The sequence below is a fragment of the Cupressus sempervirens genome, chromosome 7 (assembly GCF_028749045.1).
Source record: "Cupressus sempervirens isolate cs-2001-9-10 chromosome 7, ASM2874904v1, whole genome shotgun sequence".
NCBI classification, from domain to species: Eukaryota; Viridiplantae; Streptophyta; class Pinopsida; order Cupressales; family Cupressaceae; genus Cupressus; species Cupressus sempervirens.
Genome location: NC_143124.1, coordinates 483,665,765 through 483,680,823, shown reverse-complemented (window position 1 = coordinate 483,680,823; position 15,059 = coordinate 483,665,765). Strand labels below are relative to the sequence as shown.

Here is a 15,059-nt window from a genome sequence, read left to right as displayed (position 1 = left end):
GGACCTCTCTTGTTAACCAAGGGTAAGAAAGAAGAAGAACCTTTGAAGAAAAATGTCAAGGTGATCATCACCAAGCCTGTAAAGTCATCGACTACAATTTTCATAAGGAGGTCATGAAGGAAAGGAAGTGACATTGTATTCAAAAAACTTCCACCCACCTTCCAAGACAAGCTAAAGAAATTAGAAGAAGGAGTAGGAATAACAAATTTTAAATCTTTGAAATATGAAATTAGGATTGAGGTAGAGAAAAAGCAAGTTTAAGACCTAGTGCTAAACAAAATGGGTAAGTGGAAGTACTTACCAGACTAGATTACATCTCAAGTCTCTAATGAATTACTAGAGAAGATAAAGCCAATCTGGGATTTTGCTATGCAAATAGTCAAAGAAATATATGCACAAACCCTAAGGCAATTACTATTGAGCATATTAGATGCTAAAGTGAAAGGGTCATTAATAAAATGAAGAAAAAATGACTCTAAGGTTTAATAGTTGTTTGGTTTTGATTAAAGACATTGAGCATGTTGTCAAAAATGCTACAAATACTTGGAAAAATATTTATCATCTTCGTATTTCAAGTGAATTTCCAATTCAAGTAAAGGATGGTGATGAAAAAGAAGATAGGGAGAAATATGAGGAAGAAAATGTTGAATAAGTGACTCATTTTGATAATGAAGAAGATGAAGAGGATCAAGGTCTAGAAGTTACCAAGGAAGAAAAGCAAGATGATGAGGACACTAACCCAATCAAGATAGTTGCAGCAATCATTGCCTCACTTCTTCACTCCCCAAGCAAACCATTGACTACATCAAGTATGGAGACAAATTTAACAAGTTTGGTTGTGACTACTAGTGATACATCAAATGTCTGATCACTCTTTGCCCCAACTTAGCTCAGCATATCATTAACAGAAGTGACTTCTACTTTATCCACCAAGCTGAAGACTCCTTCTTCATCTATCAAGTTGACTTCTTTAGTCTTCACTTCTCCAAATTTGACTTGTTCAGTTTTGAGTATATCCATTGTAAGCTCTACAATTTTGACTTCATCAATTTTGGCACTAATACATTTGGCATTGATTTGTGATGGCTATGTGTCACAATTATGACAACAATGTGTTGCCACTGCGACAATAATAGATGTCATTATTTTTTAGTTGCAAATTACAACATCTATCATGTGCCATCACAATTACGATGCCTATCTGTCGCTATATAACAACTTTATTGTGACATCAACCTCATTACAATGCTTGTGCCATATGTTGTAATTGCGACATCTACCACAAGCATTGCGACGGGGTCGCTATGGCGATGACACCAACTACCGTCGCCATGCTTGTTGTGGATGTTGCAATTGTGATGTCCACCAAAAGCATTGCAATGAGGTCACTTGTGGTGGATGTCACAATGACATATAATCAACCATGTACCTTCTCACAAGCATTTTGATGGTAGTTGGTGCCGTCACCATAGTGACCCTATCGCAATGGTTGTGGCGGATGTTGCAATTGCGATGTTCACAACAAGCATGGTGACAGAAATTGGGGTCGTCGCCACATCAACCCCATCGCAATGCTTCTAGTAGATGTTCCAATGGCATTTAAACAACCATGTAGACATGGAAAAGGAAAGGGTGAATCCCCTCAACACCTTGGTCTGCACACTAGGGCTATTGCTTTAGCACATGGATGAGACTCCCCTCTTAGACTGTCCACAGCTCTAGGTTACAATTTCAAAGTTCTCTTTAGACTATTTATGAAAACTTTGCAAATGATAAAGGATAAACAAAAATATTTGATTTGGAAGTTATTATATTACTGTGATGGGGATGGAATTTAAATAATTAAAAATATTGTATATGTAATTCTAGGCAGGGCTATACTTGTGTAGCAAAGATGTGAAGGCTCACTGTATGTGTGTAATGACCAAGTTGCATGATAATTTGTTGAATTTAGGAGTTACACAACCTACTTTCTAATTAAAGTTGCATATAAGAAAAATTTGTAATTTAAAACTCTTAACTACCATCTCTTTATATTTACAATGAGTCTATTTTGATATAAACTATATTGTTTGTGGTTAACAATAGGTGTTGGTGCTTGATGAGGAAGATCGCATTTTGGATTTGAGATTCTCAAAATAATTGAATGAAATCCTATCAAAACTACCAATAAAATGTTAAACTTTGATGTTCTTTGCAACTCAGACACAACCAGTGCAGGATCTAGGAAGACTTAGTTTAAAAGATCCTAAGTATATAGTTGTCCACGCTGAGTCTATAGTAGCTACTCCAACACACCTACAACAAAATGAAATTATTTTTCCTCTCTCACAAAAACTTGATATTCTATGGAGTTTCATTAAGAGCCATCTCAATTCAAAGATATTGGTATTCCTTTCAAGTTGCAAGTAGATTGGATTTGATAACTCTTTCTTGCACTACTTTTCTGATATTTGGTTACCTAAATATTTGTTTGGGATAGAGTATGAGAGCTTAATATAGGTAACAATAAATTATGTGATTTCATTCCAATAATTTGATATTTGGTACAAGTTAAGTTTGTTCATGAAGCTTTTAAGAAGTTACGTCCTGGTGTTCCAATAAAATGCCTTCATGGGTGCATGAAACCGACTCAAAGATTACTAGTACTCTACAAGTATATAGAGGAACAACATTATGTTCTTTTTGCAACTGATATTGCTACAAGAGGCTTGGACTTTCCATCCATTGATTGGGTTGTTCAGGTAAGTTTCAAGTAGAGGTGTAAATGCCTTTCTGTCATTTATCTATCCTGAAGTAAAATGCTCAAATGATATTATAATCCTACTATATGCTACATTCTATGGCACTAATTTCTATTTTTTATTTGTAAATTTAAGGTGGATTTCCCATAAGATGTACCATCTTATATTCATCATTTTGTTCGTACAACCCATTTCACAGCTGGAGGTCATTCTGTTGCATTCCTGATGCCTTCAAAATTGAAAATGTTGAACTAGCTCCAAGCAACTAAAATACCAATTAAAGTGATTAAGGTACATTCTTTATGGTGGAAAGCTGAAAGTAGTTTCCCATAGAATTCGTGGTCAGACTTTATGTTTCAAATGTCTACATAAGATTTTCAATGTTATACATCATATTGAAGAAAATGTGTAGTTTATCTATTCTGGGTGACCATGCAGGCAAATGAAAGCAAGCTGCAATCTATATTAGGTCTACTAGCAAGAATTCTATCGAAAGATCTAGATCTTGAAATACATGGCATAGCGAGCATTTGTGACATATTTATGGTCCATCCACTTGCATTTTGATAAGGAACTTTTTGATGTCTCTAAATTACCCATAGAGGACTTCTCTGTCTCTTTAGGTCTCCCAACTGCTCCTCGAATCCGTTTCTTAAAAAGAGGTGGAAAGAAACTAGAAAACATGGGGGGTGAACCTGAAAAAGAGATTGAAGAGGGAGAGGGAATTGGCAATGATTATGGCAGTGCAAATGATGGTGATGAAGAGGTCTTACTAAAGGTAGCAAGTGGAAACCCAAAAAATAAAAATAAAATCATTCCAAGTTGGTTAGGGATAAGGATGCTAATATTGCATCTGTGGAGTATGATGAATTGATGTCCAAAAATGAGGATAAATAGGATAATCTATTCTTGACCCAAAATAGACCAGTTGAAGATGGAGACACCAAGGCTATGAGGTATGCAAAATGGATATAGGTTAGGTTAGGGAATTGTAATTACAATTTTTCTTTGTACTTTGACACTTGCAAATGTGCTTAAATATTTTATAGTCTGGCAACAAGGGTCTCAAAGTAAAAGAAACTCAAGATCAGTGTCAATAAACTAGTTGGCCAACGTGTTGTCTTTGATGATGAAGGGAATCCAATGGCCCCATTGGCAGCATTTGCAAATAGGCAAGCTGGTGGTGTTCACGAAAACTAGATCATAGGTATGATTTTTAATTTTATCAACATATCATTTAAGATATTACAGATATCATTTTGGATAAGTGAAGTTTGGCAAGTTATAGAGTGCATAATACCAATTTTATTTTTTGATTTGGTATGCTTTTTCAGTAGTTAGCTGCATAGATTTTGGTTAATTTACATTTGCCCACATTTCATTGGATCAAATAACCATGGTTAATATAGATAGAACATAGTTCATAGATATTCTCTCATGCTTTAACTTTTTTAGGGAATATAGATAAACATTTTCCTTTGAATACTTGAAACTAATGGAATTGATATGAATCTTGCTTAGCATCTAGACTAACTTGGGATTGTTGAATACATACAACTACTGCATATAATTTTCTTCTAGACATGGCCCAAAAATTGATATCAAAACTAAAAAGAAAATTTATGCCAAGAATGCACCACTGGTATGCATCAAAAATCTTCTCAACCTAATGCATTACCTCCAAAACCAAGCAAAATTGAAGTTTGAACAAATAAGCTTAGGAGAAAGAAGTTATGTTTCCTTTGTAAAGAGCCATGAACTCTTGGACCATAGATGCTTGGGTGAATGACATATACATTACATTGAAGTGGTGTTAGATAAAGACTTGGACTCAGAGGATGAAGTTGTGGTATTTGAAATGTTTGCCAGACATATTGCTGAAGGCATAAGAACATGAAGTCACAAGGAAGTATGCTTGCTGATGTCATGTCCCCTTTTCAAATAATTAAAAAATAATAATCTTTGCCAAGACAGGCAGGCCCAAGAAAGTGAAGTTTCGGAAAAAGGGAGTTAATCTTTGGAAACCGTTGGACTAATAAATGATAATTATTATTAAAATATGTTTCATTAACCTCTCTTGGACGTGAGTTACAGTTATGCCCTTTTTAAAGAGGTTTGGAGGCATTTTGGGGGGATTCCAGACTCGATTTTCGCTCATTCTTTGTTATTCTTCAGAGGCTGCCAAACCTGTGGAGAAGGAGACCCAAGAACAGGAGTTTGCAGGTTTCCAGGGAGACCCAAGAATGGGAGTTTGTAGGTTTCCAGGAAGGCTAAGGATGGGAGTTTGAAGCCATTCCATGTGCATGCTCATACAGAGTTTGCCTTTGTGCTGAACAGTGCAGATTTGTGAGTTTCCGGGTGTATTTTTGTAAGAGTTTGGTGTTTCCGGTTGAGTATTTCATATCAGTTTTGGTTGCTGCTGTATTTTATACTTTAAGCTGTTAAGATAGATCTGAATATATATATTGGGACGTGATTAAACTTCTGAGATAGATTATTAGTGTTCTTGTGGTGTTTCCGGGCATATTTTGTGCTATTTCGGGAGCCCGATGAGCATAGTTTTGGTCCTACATTTTCGAGCTGTTGTGTAAAGGCTATACGGATCTGGAAATGTCAATTTGTAGGCTGTTATGCTGCTGAAAGCTCTGTAAAAATTTCCATTTTCAGATTCATTAATAATTTGTGAAGTTGTGAAGCTTTTAGCACTATTTTCAACATACCCGATTTGGGGTTTCTTGAGGAATTTGGTGGATCTTTGGGATATTAGCTGTTTGATTTTAAAGATCTGATTAGAGGTGTGAAATACCATATCAAATCAGAAAAGGGACATTTCAGTGGTATCAGAGCCATGATCTTTCCAGCCTGAGGGTTTGTAGAAGTTGCAGGTCAGTTTTGACAACTACCCAGATCTTGCATGTCAGTTTTGACAACTACCCAGATTTTGCATGTCATAATTTATGGTTGCATGTTTCTTCTAATCAGATGCATGTTAAAATTTATGGTTACATTCTACTTCTAATCATTTTCATGTTAGTTCTTGGTGAATTTGGTGGTTGTAGAAGTTTGCATTTCAGTTTTGACAAGTACCCAGATCTTGCATGTCAGTTTTGACAACTACCCAGATCTTGCATGTCATAATTTGGTGGTTGCATGTTGCTTCTAATCAGTTGCATGTCCAAATCTATGGTTTCATGCTACTTCTAATCATTTTCATGTTAGTTCTTGGCGAATTTGGTGGTTGTAGAAGTTTGCATGTCAGTTTTGACAACTACCTAGATCTTGCATGTCATAATTTGGTGGTTGCATGTTGCTTCTAATCAGTTGCATGTCCAAATCTATGGTTGCATGCTACTTCTAATCATTTGCATGTTAGTTCTTGGTGTTTGAAGAAGTTATATCCTATTGGGGCTACACTCTACTTTATCCAGAATGGACAGGTATAGTACAGAGTTTCAGAGGGAACGATCTTGGACAATTGATAGCCAGAGTCAAAATAGTAGAAAGGATGGTTATTTAGACATTCGAGATAAACTTATGAAAATAAGCCCTGACATGTCTAAACAGTTGGTTGAGCACCACCGTATAAATGACATGTTATCTGACCCAGCTAAGGTGGATAAGTTGACTGGATTTCTATTTGGCAGATCTTCTCACAGGACAAATGACACAATTCCCAAGAACTTGCATGAGGAGTTTGAGAAACTAGCTGATAGCCAGGTAGAGGTCTCAGATTCTACTCTGCCACAGGAGGTGGTGGGAAAGGATATTACACAGATTGATAGTAACAGTCAACTTGATACTCAAATGGAGACAATTGTTTACAGGTTGTCAAAGGGTGATGCCACAGGTATTCAGGATGGTATAGTTACAACAGGCAGTGACTACAGTGTAGTGGGTTCAGATGATGATTATGAGGATGGTGAGATACCTGGTAGAGATGAGCAGACATTGAGCATTCATGACTTTGCTGAGAAAGAGTACCAGGCACAGTTAGATGCTTCATCACATGAGGTTGAGGCAGGTAGTACTTCACATGATTTATCCCGCCAGCTGAAGGTGAGTGAAGATAGTATTGTGACTTCATTACCTCATCATGACAGGTATGTGGAGTTAGTTGGTATTGGTCATATTACTCAGGTGAGGAGTTTGCTTGAGTTACCAGTTGATTCTAGTTTACAGATATGGACTCGAGATTGTTATATTGGTGTTTGGGATTCAGTTGACTGGAGATCTTTAACACTTTTTGGTAGTAGTGTTTGTTTGGGTGCTATCATGGATTTGATTAGCAGATTACACGGTGTTGTCTTTTCTTGTGCCAGTATCTTGTCTGATGTTGGTATTAGTTTTTATACACCGGTGTTGGGCTTTGTTCATATATCCAGTCGACCATACTTGCTGGAATGTGTTGATGATCTTTCATATTTGGCAGTGTGTACAGATGAGTCCCAGGATCATATTGGCATTGATGACATCCAAGAGGATGTAGTGGGCAATTTTGAAGACTTAGTTTCTTTGGGTACAGAGGAGTTGGATAGCAGTGCTACAGTTTTTGATACTCTGTATGTTGATATGAGCTTTAGAGTTGATTCACAGGACATGGATGGTAATACTCTAGAGACTAGTAACTTTGAGGATACTCCTTTAGACAGTGCATCAAAGGAGGTTTGTAAGAGACAGTCAAGCCAATGCCATCATGTGTCTAATCAGTTGAGAGTTAGTGACCAAGACATTGCTATCACTTGCCAACATTTTGATGCTGCTCGTCAGTTATTAGCAGTTTATGGATGGGGTTCTCCTACTAGTGATGAGCAGGAAGGAAGTTATCTTTCCTTGACAGAGATCCACTCTTTATGGGAGGCTATTCGGACTTTGAGACAGAATTATATGCAGTTGGTAGCTGACAGAGATTATCTTATGGAGTGGGGTAGTACAACATATGATGCATTGTTGGCCAAGGAAGATGAGGTGAGTGACCTTACTGAGCAGCTTGAGGTGACTTCTGAGATTCTTGAGAGTACACAGTTGGCTTTCAAGGAGTCACAGTTTCATTTGGCTAAGGTGACCATGGAGTTAGAGCGATTACAATCTTTATCTAATTCTATACAGTCACAAGCTATGGTGTTTGGTGATTCGATGATATCCATGGTTGAGATTGTCAGAGACAGTGGAGATGGGGATGCATCCATCCTTGATACTAACATTGGCATATCAGGATCATTCCCACTAGAGTTAGGTTTAGTTGAGTTGGGTATCGTAGCAGATCATTGTATGCCTGACAGGGTGGTGGCTTCTAGTACTGAAGGCACAGAGACTAGAGATGTATCAAAGGTCATGTGTGATGTTGGTGAGTCGACAATTGGCATGGTTCCGGCTAGTAATACTACTCCCTTGGTGATATCTTTGGAGGTAGTAGTTAGTTCCAACATGGTTGATGATCAATTGCAGTTAGTTTCATCTGGATTACAGTCTGAGCCACTGACTGAGATTGGTGCATTCTATCGGCATTACACTGTGAGGTACGCTCATCAATTTACCTTTGATGACCATGTTGATGAGATTATGATACAGAGATGTACTTTGGTTCCTAGTGCTTATCATCAATTATGGAATAGTTTGATGCCTCGAGATGAGAGTTGTGATGGGCACGACATGGCGACAGGTTCTGTAGTTGATAGCTTGATAATACATGACTTAGAGCAGGAGTTTTGGAGTGATGCTTCAGTAAGTGTTGTTATTGATTCTACTCCTTTGGCTATGACATCTCCTGACTTAGCTAGTGATCAGTCACAGTGGGTTGTATCACTTGTTCATGGTGAGTTGTTGACTAAGGTTGGTTTTTTTAATCAACATTATATTGCAGGGTATGTACATCAGTTAACAGTTGATCCTTATGCTGAGGAGTTGATGGCAGGAAAATTTGGTTTGGGTTCCATTTCTTGTTGTTTATCTTATGATGGCTTTTCACCATCAGGGGTGCATGGGAGTTATGGTTATGAGATAGTGGCCAATAATCTACAGAGTTGTGTTGACTGTAGGAGTTGTACAGTGTGTGGATTCTCCATACTTGGTATAATTTCATTTGAGAGCATTCACCATTATTGCAGAGTTGGATTGTACATTCCATATAGGCCAGTGGAATGCATTGATGGTATTTACTATGTTGGTAGTCCACTTTACTTGGGTTTTGATATTCTAAGAGTTTGTGTCTCATGGGTTTTTGACTGTGGTAATGGTGATTTTGGAGTTTGGTTGAGCTATAATTGCCAGTTTGATTATGGATTCCTCTTGGTCATATTGCAGAGGATCTTGCAGGAGTCTGTGTTAATTGGTAGTAGTATAGTTCATGACTACATTTGGGATCCAGGAGGATTGATTGGTTTATTGTTCAGCCATTGCTTGAGGACAAGCAATGTTTGGGAGGGGAGGACTTGTCATGTCCCCTTTTCAAATAATTAAAAAATAATAATCTTTGCCAAGACAGGCAGGCCCAAGAAAGTGAAGTTTCGGAAAAAGGAAGTTAATCTTTGGAAACCGTTGGACTAATAAATGATAATTATTATTAAAATATGTTTCATTAACCTCTCTTGGACGTGAGTTACAGTTATGCCCTTTTTAAAGAGGTTTGGAGGCATTTTGGGGGGATTCCAGACTCGATTTTCGCTCATTCTTTGTTATTCTTCAGAGGCTGCCAAATCTGTGGAGAAGGAGACCCAAGAACAGGAGTTTGCAGGTTTCCAGGGAGACCCAAGAATGGGAGTTTGTAGGTTTCCAGGAAGGCTAAGGATGGGAGTTTGAAGCCATTCCATGTGCATGCTCATACAGAGTTTGCCTTTGTGCTGAACAGTGCAGATTTGTGAGTTTTCGGGTGTATTTTTGTAAGAGTTTGGTGTTTCCGGTTGAGTATTTCATATCAGTTTTGGTTGCTGCTGTATTTTATACTTTAAGCTGTTAAGATAGATCTGAATATATATATTGGGACGTGATTAAACTTCTGAGATAGATTATTAGTGTTCTTGTGGTGTTTCCGGGCATATTTTGTGCTATTTCGGGAGCCCGATGAGCATAGTTTTGGTCCTACATTTTTGAGCTGTTGTGTAAAGGCTATACGGATCTGGAAATGTCAATTTGTAGGCTGTTATGCTGCTGAAAGCTCTGTAAAAATTTCCATTTTCAGATTCATTAATAATTTGTGAAGTTGTGAAGCTTTTAGCACTATTTTCAACATACCCGATTTGGGGTTTCTTGAGGAATTTGGTGGATCTTTGGGATATTAGCTGTTTGATTTTAAAGATCTGATTAGAGGTGTGAAATACCATATCAAATCAGAAAAGGGACATTTCAGCTGATCTCTCAGGTGCCCCTAAATATCTTCCCTTCAAGGGTTTGACATTTGTGGAGTGCTAGCAAGGGGGAGGATGACTATTTTTATTGATGGCAGGGCAACCCAAAACTTTATTGGTGAAGGTGATATGGAAATGGGATCATGGATATGGATGCAAACTAACATGTTAAATTTTCCTTAGCATAGAATTGGAACACAAATAGCTATAGTCCTGATAGGAGAGCTGAATGCTGGGATTCTATTCCTTTCTTGCAATGGAATTGAAATTGTGAAGTGTGTGCATATGAGATCTAGGGATAATGTTAATAACCTGATAAATAACTATAAACTATTTAAAAACTAGATTTGGGATAGCTATACAAAGAGGAACCTGGATCTCAAAAAATGAAATGTGAAGTGTTGGACAATGACAAACTATGAAAAGGAAAACATAATTTTAGGCTAGATTTGGGATAGCTATGCAAAGAGGAACCTAGATCTCAAAAATGGAGTGGAAAGTGTTGGACATGGGTGTTGGGTGCCCTAGTTTGAAAGTATCTAAAACTGACATAGATGAGTTGTATTACTGTAAGAGGCTTGCAATGATGTCCCCCAGAATTTCAACCTAGAATGGCAGGATGGGGATTTTGAGTAAATTAGTTTGAGCTTTTTGGCTTGTTCAAAGTCTGTTGCAAATTGTAAAAATCTTCTTTGTGTTGTTGTATCATTTTTGCTGTCGGATCTGAACCTACACTCACAAAAAAAAGGGGAAGGATAGTCGTGCTATATGGGGCCTTGCCTAAGTCAAATCCAATGTTGGTATTCCCACCTCGATGAAAACTATTATGATGAAAATATGTGTCCTAGGGAGGATAGCAACAAAGCAATAATGACATACTAAAATGAAATGATTGTACCATAGATATGAAACCCTCCGATGGAGTTTCACTTGAAGTTGTGGATGTAATGCTCTTTATGGAAGTCCTACAAATTTTAATGCAATAGCATGTCAAACATGAGTCCATAATTAAATGGAAAATGCTTTTAGGTTGCTACTCAATATGAAAAATCATGATTGGTTGAGGTTGGAACTCACAAATCTAGTAATTTGGGCCCCTTTTGGAGGGAAATGAACCAAAAAAAGGGGTCATGATGTGTCAGGGTCTAAAACAAAAGACTTAGGCTTAGAATTAACATTTGATGATGATGAAGTTGCATGTTTAACAATTAAATTATAGGGTAACATAGATGGTAAGTGGGTTTAAAATGATCTATAAAGGAAAGAAAACTAAAGTAGGTGCCAAATAGAGTGTAAAGTTGTGAAGGGTATACAATTTATGACACTATAAAAGGTTTGGTGAGGAAGAAAAGCTTGAAGATAGAATAATTTGAAGGTTTAGATACTAGTCATCCCATGCACCAAAACTATCAAACAATTCAACATTATAATGATTGCATTCTCTAGGGGAGTATTCAAAGAAATATTGAAGTATAGAATTTAAGTTCACAGACGATGGAAATGAATGTCCTCAAAGGGATCTCAAGTGAGCTATACAACAGATGACAACAAAGAGGATGGAGAGAATCATTTGATGTGACCAAATGTAATGTCTCTTCTAAAACACAAACAAGTTCAGATTCCACAACACCATTGCAAAAACTAGGGTTAGAAATTTATCTTACCAAGTAGGAAATCCCTTTCATTATGGTTGAATATAAATATTGCAACCATGAAATAAGTATAAATGTATATAAAGCTTAATTAAATTGTTAATAACTCATGTATAAATAAAAAGATATGCATATGTATTATATACTTAGACACATGGTAAGAAAATATTTGTAGCATATAAACTTTTATGGGCCATAACTATAGTGAGTGATGAATAAGAAGATATGATGAGGTGCCCCTTTTGTCACAGCCCTAGGCCTCAAGGCAGATACTCTCTCCCTTGGCCCGATGCTTAATTACGTTGGTGTACCTAGCAGAATCATTATGCCATTCTCCTTCATCATTCTATCTTAGTCACTCCACCATGGCTAAGGTCCTTTAGCTATTGTATAAACCCTACCTTATAGGTTAGGGAAAGACTACAATAGGGTGTCCTAACTCAACCCTAGGTCTAGGAGTGGAACCTCTCATCCCTCTTGGCCTCATATTTTAATGAAGTGGTGTACCTAGTGAAGCCCCATCGTTCCCCCTTATTGCCCTTTCCTCCCACCCCATGATGATTGTGATTGGATTGATCAACATACTTTCACATCATACAAGTATAGATCACAAATATTGAATATATTAACATAGATCTAATTACAATATGTGAATTATGATCTTACTGTATAGCATGAATATCTAACACAAAGCCCTCTATGTCTTTATGTCTATATCTTCCAGATGTGTGTGTGTGTACTCCATTTGATTAGTACACAAACACACTTTAATATTCATACATTTTATCCCGATTGATATCGGATCAAGTGAAATAATTTACAAACTAGATACGTTTATGTGTAGCCCTACATATAAATAGCAATTTGAATAACTTGTGTTCAAATTTTTAAACAACAATATGAAGATCCCATGCTTAGAAATCTCAAAATTAGTCTTACCTTTAAGTGATCTTTCTCAGACTTCCTCCCTACCATGGTCTGCTGCTAACTTCCTTTGATGCCAATAGAGGTGCATATTTCCAACACATTTATACTTCCTCTTGGTTGGGGAAGAGGCATGTCCTTTCCCATGGGGCTTTATTTAAATCACACCCTTTCTTAAAAGACATCAATTCATATATGATTTCTTCATGTTGTGATGTCTAATTGAATTACATGCTTTTAGTAATAACAATAGAGTAAATCAAACATTGAACTAGCATTTAGCTATTCATGCCATGAAACCACAAAAGCATAAAGAGAGCAACCATAGCAATGCACACACTATCATGTTTAATGTTGATAACTTCATGAAAGAAAGTTTAATTCTAGTACATTAATTTTTCTTTATACTAATCTATATTGTTGTTTATGCTAAGATTTAGTCTTGAATTACTTTTTTTTTTATGCAGATGAATCTAACATGAAATTAGTGGTAAGAATATGAATTGTGTGTGTCAATGTATTATTTCTTACCTTTATCATGGCAATTTTTCTATCTTATGGTTGGATCCTAGGCAACAACATATCCTAAGGTGGATTTTAGGATGTTTCTCAAATTACATAGGATATGTTCCCATTTTAGTCATGCAACTTCCAGGACTAAGTCTTGGATAGATATAAGAGATTATTCATGAGCGCTCTGTTATACAGTCTACATGATTAAATAAATATGCAACCCATACATGAGACTACCACTGCTCTTACTCAAAGAAATCCTTCTTTGATAAATCTCTGCCACCATGGTTTTCTTTAGATAAATATCTGCCACATGGTTTTCTTTAGACTTGCCAATCCATTCTTATATATAGATTGAACCAAGTGCTGCATCTTAGACATACCAAACATTTGAAGATGGAGATTTAATATTAATGGTGCAATTACTTTTATTGACAGTTGATCTTGTATTATATTAGCAAAGATAATTGCTATCATATTATCCAAGACAGAGACAGTTGTCTTGTATTACCAAAGACAATTACTTATGTGATTTTCTATTGGTTTTATTATCAAGTTGATAAGGTTATTTGTAGCTAGATATTTCTTTATCAAAGGCTTCCCTATTCACAGCCATCTCTTCTGTTAACAGAATCTACCTCCTCGCAACAATAATATGTAACCCATATACTACTACTGCACTACATTCAATGCTATTATAATGCCATACTAGGTTATCCTTTGGAACCACTGGTTCTTTATACCTTATTATGATATAAGTTTGTTTTGTTGGTTTATTGGGTAGCTCTTTATATGTTTGAATTTGTGAAACTATGTAGTACAAGTTTCACTCAAAAAATTGTTTTATTACTTGTTAATTAATGTGTGTCTTCATCTTTATAGTTGAAGAGTGATACTGTAAACTTAAGGAAGAGATGAAACACCAAGACAAGGAGGATAAGCTTATTTTGAAACAACGATTACATGAAAAGTGAACTAGAGACAGATGTAAACTGAAAAGGGATGCATCATCTAGTTCTAAGTCTGAAAATGGTTTTGTATACAATGACACCAAGAAATCAAGGAAGGTGTATTTCCATAGTGGTATCTCAGATGATGATACAAGCAATGACAATGAAACAAAGAAAACTACTAATTATTTTACTGTTAATATGTAGTATCCACATGGTTTCAAGGAATGAATAAACACATTTCTATCTCTGAAATTTCTATTTCATTTTTATTTATGGTGTGAAAGTTAAAATAATGGTATTGTATTTTATCTTAGAAAGCAACATTTCTTACGTAAATCCATTAGCTTATAAAAAAACTAAAATAGAAGATCTGATTGTGTCATCCTATGGTTTCCATTCAGCAATATATATAAAGAAAAATCTACTTAATTTATGTGTTTGTTTTTTCATCTTAGTTTAATAGTGCACAAAGATTCCATTAAATAGAATAGGAAAGTAAAAATATAACCATAATTACTTTGGAAATGCGCTGCCAAAACTGAACTGCACAGAGATTTGCTGTTAATGTGGTTTCATTTTGTGTGGTACCAAAAGGTCCATGTTTTTCCTTGTAATAGCTCTCCACATAGCTATTAAACTGATAAATGAGAGACAATGTTGGGACAAGAACATTCAAGCTTAAAGATAATTTTAAAAATTTGTAGCACAATATGTATTCTAGTCTATAAATAACCATACCAATGATTTCTCACCAAATGGTTGCACTATAGGCATTGGTCATGAATTCGTCAAAGAGCCAATTACAACCCCTTCTCTAAGAAAACCACATTGGCCAAACTTAATGAAAAGCATTGAAGCCTCCAAGGAAAGTGGTAGATTTCCAAGCAAATGATGATATAGTTTTGGTTCAACCTTTTTCCTATGATCAGATGA

General features: G+C 36.2%; 1 pseudogene; it reads left to right on the top strand.

Moving 5' to 3' along the window:
• The first annotated feature begins 1,304 nt into the window (after window positions 1-1,304).
• Window positions 1,305-14,330, top strand: LOC149547654 (DEAD-box ATP-dependent RNA helicase 32-like; annotated as a pseudogene).
• The last annotated feature ends 729 nt before the right edge of the window (window positions 14,331-15,059 follow it).